This window comes from Pezoporus occidentalis, unplaced genomic scaffold (assembly GCF_034315485.1).
Source record: "Pezoporus occidentalis ecotype Australia unplaced genomic scaffold, CSIRO_AGI_Poc_V1 ctg63, whole genome shotgun sequence".
NCBI lineage: Eukaryota > Metazoa > Chordata > Aves > Psittaciformes > Psittacidae > Pezoporus > Pezoporus occidentalis.
In genome coordinates this window covers 3,832,488-3,840,089 of record NW_026915977.1, presented here as the reverse complement: position 1 = coordinate 3,840,089, position 7,602 = coordinate 3,832,488, and the positions used below count along the sequence as shown (strand labels likewise).

The 7,602-nt window shown below is 50.7% G+C and overlaps 1 long non-coding RNA gene across 1 annotated transcript; it reads left to right on the top strand.

Moving 5' to 3' along the window:
- The first annotated feature begins 1,681 nt into the window (after nucleotides 1-1,681).
- LOC134174757 (uncharacterized) lies at nucleotides 1,682-6,922 on the top strand. The gene is made up of 2 exons (XR_009968764.1): nucleotides 1,682-1,828; nucleotides 6,515-6,922. It is a non-coding gene; the product is annotated as an uncharacterized LOC134174757 (long non-coding RNA).
- Nucleotides 6,923-7,602: the final 680 nt, after the last annotated feature.

Sequence of the window (7,602 nt, the reverse complement as noted above, 5' to 3'; positions counted from 1 at the left end):
CCGTCAAATAAATGGGAAATTTCCTGCTAGCACCGGTGAGCCTGGGTTGGAGCCAGGTTCCTCTGTTGATATTTTAATGACTATAAACGCAATTAAGGATGAGAGAGAGGAGCATTAAATTAAATAAAGTACCAAAAGCCTGAAGATTCTTAGCTGATGGGGTCATAACTGTCTCTTGGGTTTCCATAGGCAAGTGGCAGGTGTTGCTGGATTGCCTTCCACCCGTAGAGCTGTTGTCCTGTCCTTCTGCCTCTCTGCCACCTGCCGCAGTGTAGATTGACTAATCTTGACCTTGTGGCATACTTATTCTGAGTGCAGACATGCAGCACCAGGTAAGCCAAATCCTCCTGCATCCCACTCTGGAGGAGATGCTGTCTCGATGCTCTCCCTGCCAGTCTGGTGATGGGACATCGAGTAAGCAGCCACAGGCATCATCCCACAGCTTTGAAGCTCTAGTAGTTTGCTGGACAGGGCCTTAATAGTACATCTCCATCAGTCCCCAGTGGTGCTGCCAATGGCCAAACACACTTGGCTCCTGGGGGAGCTGAAGAGACAAGGACGTCCAGCAGGAGCTGTGATGGGCCAGCATTAGCATCGTGTAGGGAAATCACTTGTGGTCTTGAATGCTGTGGGATTGCCAGCTTGGCATTTGCCTATTCTGCCAGGGCTGGGAACACGGCCTTCAGGCACAGTGCTGTGGGCTTCCCACCTTCCCTTGCACCTTTTATGAACAGTCACTGTTCCTAGGGACTTTGGAGCTTTCCTTAGGGATTAAAAGTGGCCTTAAAATAATCATTAAAAATGGATCCAGGAGCATTGCACCAGCCAGGAGCACCAGTTGCTCCAGCCCTGGTTTTTCCTCACCTTCCCAATGCAGGCAGCTCTACCTTGGGCAGCAGAGCTGGGCTCCATCTCTGAGTTTTTGCATGGAAAACCCAGTGCACAGGGCAATAAATGCACCAGCTTGGTCCTGGATTATTTTTTGCCCATTTCAGAAGATTATAGCACAACTGATGGGTTTTCAGGCCAGAAGGGACCACTGTGACCAGCCAGGATGACCTCCTGCATTCCACAGCCCGCTGCCTTGGCAGAAAACTCATTGCTTATGCTCAAGATGAAACATATTTTTAAGAAAGATACTCGGTCTCCATTAAAAGACTTTGAGTGATGGAGATCCCACTCTGTCCCTGGGGATTCGTTCCAATGCTTAATTGCTCTGACTGCTAAAAATGTCCTTCTTATTTCTAATCTGGATTTGTCTTGTTTCGGCTTCCAACTAGGGATGTTGTAATGCCTTTTCCTGCTAGATTAAAGAGCCGTCTGCTATCAGAAATCTCTTCCCCATGCATATGCTTGTAGACCGTGAGCAAGCCACCTCTTGGTCTCCTCAATAAACCAAACAGCCGGAGCTTCTTCACTCTGTCACTGTAATGCATATTTTCCACTGCCTTGACTCACTCCCAGCTCTTTTTTGAACCCATTCCAAGTTCTCCTGCTCTGGTTGGAAGCACAGACGAGAGCACTGAAGGCAGCATCCTTGCAGCAGGCTCCCTGTGCCATGTGGCTGGGTAACAACGCTTCTCCCTCCTCCTTTGTGGATGCAGCCAAGGATGGCACTCATCTCCTGAGCCCGTGTGCCTGCTGCTTGGGCCGCACTGCTGCTCAGCATTGTCATCTACCAGGGTGCAGGGAGTGAGAGCCGAGCTCTGTCCTCTTGGGTGCAGGCTCTGGGGTGGTCCAGTACATGAACAGAACACGGCAGCTTGTCAGTGGGTGCTCGTGCACCTGATGGGTCTGCGGGACCTTTTCTGGGTCTACTGAGCAAAAGGTAGGGATGCTCGGGACAGAGCTACCACCAGCTCTGCTTGGGGCTTGCCTGCATGCAGAGCTGACCAAGAGGGGAAAAGGAGAGAGAGAACACAGCCACCCATGTCCACCCCTGTAACTCCCTCCTATCTCTGTTCTTTTTCACCTAATTTCTCAAGTTTAGTGCTGAAACGAGGCTGGATATCTAAGGGCTAAGCACAGCTTGGCAAGGTTTGGTAGGGATGGCTGTGGGAACAGTGAGGGGGAGTGGAAGGGCTGGCTGTTGTCTGGCTTGTCATTAAAAGTCAGTGTGGTGGGATTCACCCACTGGCTCATTAGTGCTGGGACTCTTGTAGCTGTTGGAGCTGAGAGAGTGGCTCCCTGTGAGATTAATCATCTGTGACCCATCCAGGCTGTGTTTTGGTCTCCTTTTCGAAGCCCATCCTCTTCCTGTTCCTTACCCACCGAGCAGGCTTGGCTCTAACACCGGCCAGAGGTCGGTATTTCTCTTCCCTTCAGAACAATGGAGCGCTGGGCTGCAGCAGCCGGCACAGAGCAGTGTGCTGATGGTTGCCAGCTGTGTTGCCTTAACATCTTCCCATTATCTCCATATTGCTGGCTAACACTATCTTGGGGGGAGCTTCGTCCTGACTTTGGCAGAGGAAGGAGCCTCCCTCCCAGCATGGAAATTTGGCCGGGTGCTGGATCTCTCTGCCCTAACATCTGCTGCCGGCTTGGCGGGGAGCGGAGCTGCATGCTGGTGCTGACATGGGGTGTGCAGGAACACACACAGCCGCACCACGCCGTGCCGAGCCATGCCAAGCCGTGCCATGCTGTGCTGCACACTGCCTCCCTGCACGGGCTGCGGGATCATGCAGCCCAGCCGGAGCCCTAAAGATGGGAGTCCCGAGATCCCCACAGCCCACCCCCAAATCCACCCCCAGCACCTGCCCATGCACACTCCACATGCATGCAACAACTCTTCTGCATTCCCACCACCCATCCATCTCTGCCCATCCCCTGCTGCGGGTACCGCTCATGTGCATACGTGTGTGAACACACATGTGCACACATGCACGCATTGCATTGGTCATGTGCGTAAACTGCTGCAGAGCAGAATTGGTCTCTGGGCCCATGAACTGCTCTACATCAAAGAGGGAACAGCCAGAGCCTTGGATAAATGCAAACAAAACCTCTTTTTGAAGCCCTTGGTGGTTACGGGTGCATGTATTTCCTCCTGTTACTTTCTCATGACGTGCTCCACCATGTGCAGAGTGGGACCAGACTGAGAAAAGCAGAATTATGCCAAGAAAAGCCTTTTCTGCTTGATGCAAAAATTCCCTCCGCTTGGAATGCAGAGGGGCTGAATCTGCACACAAATAACTCTATGGTCTTTGCTAAGGGGAAGGCTGTTCACCTGGGACATCCCCCTCGTCTTGTCTGGAACGACCCAGAGGTTTATATCAGCCCTGTGGCAGGAGTCTGCTTTAGTGAGGACTGGTGCTCTCTGCATGAAAGAACCAGAGCCTGGATCAGTGGAGGGAGGAATTAAACCCCTGAGCTGGTCCTGGCCAGTGAGCTGCAGCACAGGGTGGGATGCAGAGTGGCCAGAACAGCAGGTCCAGATAAACTGGCAGTGACTGGCCACAGACCCGTGGATGAGGATGGCCGGGTGCTGGGAAGCAGGGAGCTGCAGGGACAGGACCTATGGGCATCAACTGCACAGGACAGCTCATTGCTTTCCCTGCTGCAATGCACGGGGGGATTTCATCCGCTGAAAATGCAAGTTGCTGCACCTAGCTGCAACACTCCTAGGGCTTGAGATAACGCTTTGCAGGGATGCCACATGCTCTTTGCTCTGTGTTACAGAGTGGGACCAGGCTTGGTTTCCTGCCCTGTGCTGCCGGACCCAGCCTGCTCCCTGCTCGTGGTAGGGATGAGACAGCCTGAGCCTCTGGATATGGCACTTTTGCCATATCTGTGGGCTGTGGAGGAGCCGCGAAGCAGGAAGGAGCCAGAGGAGGCTGGGTGAAGGGGCCCTGCCAAAATCGAAGCACGAGAAGGAAAACGAGAGTCCCAAATAATTTGAGAACCTGAATGTCTCTTGCTGTTCAGGTTTTGTGAGCATCCTTAACGGAAACACATGTGAAATGCGCTCTCTGTGGATCTACCCGAGAAGCCTTTTCTGTTTTTGCTGCGTTAGCAAACTGCAGACGACTCTTTCTCTCCACCGTGAACTACTGAGCTGGGACCCTGGACTCTCTCCTCCATTTTCATTCAGAGCCTCTGCCAGCGTCATAAACCCAGTAAAACGTTATGGCACTTTGCACCCACTGGGAAACCAAATGCATTTTAATGTATATTTAATAGATTTCAGGTCTTTCTGTTATTAAATTTGCTTTTCATTTGCCCCCCCCTCCCCCTCTCTTTGGTGCATGAGACTCAATGGGAAATTTTAAGTGTATTAAACCAGCATCTCACAGAAACAAATCCAGATGGCCTGGTACAAATCAGGAAAAAAATCTGCATCAGAATCTATTAGAATCTCAGCCCAAATGCAATGCACATTTCACCAGGCAGAGTCCGCCCCGTTACTCAGCTCCTTGCTGCATGACAGCCAGGAAACATGTGCTTTCTTCTCTGGGCTTCTTGGGAAGGTGATGGATTTGACAGCTTGGAAGCTGCGGGCCAGATTCTGCTTTGTATGCACTAGTGGAAATAGGCACTGAAGGAGCTGGGGTCAGCTGGGGTGTTCTGGTTTCCCTTGCTCTGACTTAGAGCTGAACTTGACCCTCAGAGGAGAGGAAGGGACAGTGAAAACCTTCTGGTCCCACAGTGTGATGCTCCAGAGACTCTTCTTGCCTCCAGATCTGGAGCAGAACAAACCTGCCTGGGTGAAGTCCTAACTGTTCCCTCCAGCCTGCACCAGCAGACTCCATTCCTGCTGGTCTTCCACGACCAGTGCTTGGTGCAGGGACTCAGATCCTGGAATGCTGCTTTTGGGACTGCAGAAACAGCTCAAATGAGAGGCAGGAGAGTCAACAGCTTTGGCAGGGGTTCCTCTCCCTGCTGCCTCCCAGTAATGCACCATAGAATCATAAAATCATGGAATCACAGGTTTGGATTGGAAATGACCTTCAAAGGTCATCTAGCCCAACCACCATGCAACAAGCAGGGACATCTTCAACTAGATCAAGTTGCTCAGAGCCCTGTCCAGCCTGACCTTGAACATTTCCCAGAATGGGACATCTACCACTGCTTTGGGCAACTCGTAGTTGGTGGCAATCACCATCCTGCCTGGGGCTCTGCTGACAGCAGTTCTCAGCAGGTCACCCCAGCCATCCCCCCTGGGGCATGTGGGGTGAGGGGATGCATTGCAAGGAAGAACAGCCCAGATTACCAGGTGAAAATAAAGTGCTTTCCTTTCTTCTGAGTGAATGCCAGCAGCTGGTGGGTCACAGAGGGAGGAGGGAGCAGAGGGAAGGGCCTGGTGAAGTGGGCACAGTTATTCATTTTTATCTGCATTGACATTTGTGAAGTGCTCCTCAGTGGAATTTCCCCCCAGCCTCCGTGCCCGTTCCTGCAGTGTGCTCAGCTAGACTCCCTGCACGCCCCTGCTCTGTTTGCCTTCAGTTAATATTCAAGCAAACAGAATGAGTTACAAGGAGGAATGTCCATGGAAACAGTGAATTTCAAGGCACTCTTGTAAAATATTCATAGAAAGCAAATTTTGAATTAATACAGAATGTGTGCACTGAAGACCTAGTGCTAAGAGACATCTACTCAGGGAACGGAAATAATCCCATATGACCTATATGGCTAATAAAGCAGCTTGACTTTTGAATTCTTGCAGTAAACTGCCTGTGAACAAGACACAGGCCAAGAATTATTTGCAGAAATTATTCATTAAAGGCCTAATCCAAAACCCAGCTAAGTCAGTGGAAAGATCCCCCTATGTTAGGCCCCAAATAATTTCGGATAATGAATACATTTGAGAAAACAGTGATCCTTTCCCAGATAATTCAACAACCAGAAAAAAGAAGCAAACTTCACCGAGCAAAGTTATGGGCTGTAAATAACCGCCTGAGCTGCTCCCGCCCCCACTGCATCTGCTCCTCCCCAGCCGAAGGAGATGTGTCGGGTGCTGTAGGATGCACAGCATCCCTTTCACCACAGCTGCGGCTCTCATGGCAATGGGGATCAGCATGAGACACCTCCTGCAGGGACAATAGAAACCTGGCCTTGTGCACTCCCTTCCACAGTGTCCCACGAGGCTCCTGGAAAGGCGGGTCATGGAAATAGAGAGGATAAGGCCAAATCTGACATGCTTGCTGTGCTGAGGACCCAGTGCTAAGAGTAAACCAGGCTGAAGAGACAGTTATTTGCTGTGCCTTCTCCAAGTATCTAATTGCAAAATACCCTGGGAGAGTCAGTAGGCAGCAAAATATATTATTACTGTTATTGTTATTATTGCTATTTGTACCATAATGTGGCAGTAATTCCATCAACGGATCTTGGTGACACCATAAAACAGAAGAGCAAAGCTTGAAATTGCCTGAGGCCGTCAGTGCCTGAATGACACAATTAATACCTGTATATTTTTATTGCCACATCTAATACTATACATTAAGCCCCACAAATCTTGCCATATTATTAAATGCTGCTTTTTATTCTGCTTTGGTTTTGTTTGCATTTGTTTGCCTCTCAGGAAAACGGATGGATGATGGCAGTGGCTGGGGGAGTTTGCTTCGCCTCTGAAAATTACATCCCATCTCTGGTGTGACGGAGTGGAATCCACCTGGAAGATGAAGGGAATTGTTCCTAAACGCCCTTGTCCTAGTGGGATGGATTCAGGGCCAGGCAGGAACCCTGAACTCGCAGAGATGGGGAACCGGAGGCATGGGAACCGCAGCACCACAGGGACCGGCAGGGGAAATAGCTTAAAAAAACTCACCCGAAACAACACTGTGCTATATTTGTAAGCTATCTGTATAAAACATATCTGCATTGAATATCAGTGTAATGGGAAGCCAGTGTCAGGGAGTGTGACCCCAAGTCCATCTGGATGCAATTCTAGCCTAACATCTGAAAATCAAATACATATTTTTGAAGCCTATCAGACAAAAAGGGCTCTTTTTTTTTTGCTTCTTCCCCAGCGTGTGCATGTCTGTGATGTGAGTGCACGTTAATGGGGTTATTGTCACCATGGTGTGACACCACTGTTTGCAGAGACCAAGCTGCCTTCCCCTGCCTGGGTCAGCCTCGGCGAGGGCTGGGGTCCCGCTGCTTCCCCAGCCGTTGATTCACTAATGGGTTCACAATCAGGGCAAGGCACCCCTCAGGCTCTTCTTGGGACCCAGGACTGGGGAAAGTTTCCTTTATTTTACTTGAGGTCATGGGTATGCAGCGAGAGTGGAAATTCAAGTTCGGAGACTCCCTTGTGCTCAGTATAGCTTGGAAAATTTGGATGAAGAAAGCTATTCCAGTGTGCAGGGTTGGCAAGTCCTTCCCGGCTCCTCTTCCAGCTCTGCCCCCAGGTTTTATGGGATTTCATGTATTTGAATGTTCACAGAAATACAGTTTCCTTGCTTGCTGTGCAGAGCGCCTGACTCAGAGGAGAGCCGGGAGGAGCGAGGCGAATGGTACCAACAGCGGGAAATGTCTGGAGCTGGGGAAAGGCTGAGCTGGTGCGTGTGAGCATCCACGCCGTGCTGCGCTCCGCCAACCCGGGCACAGCGCAGGCACCACGTGGCTGATGGCAGGCGGCCAATCCAAACGCCATGGTACATGAACTAC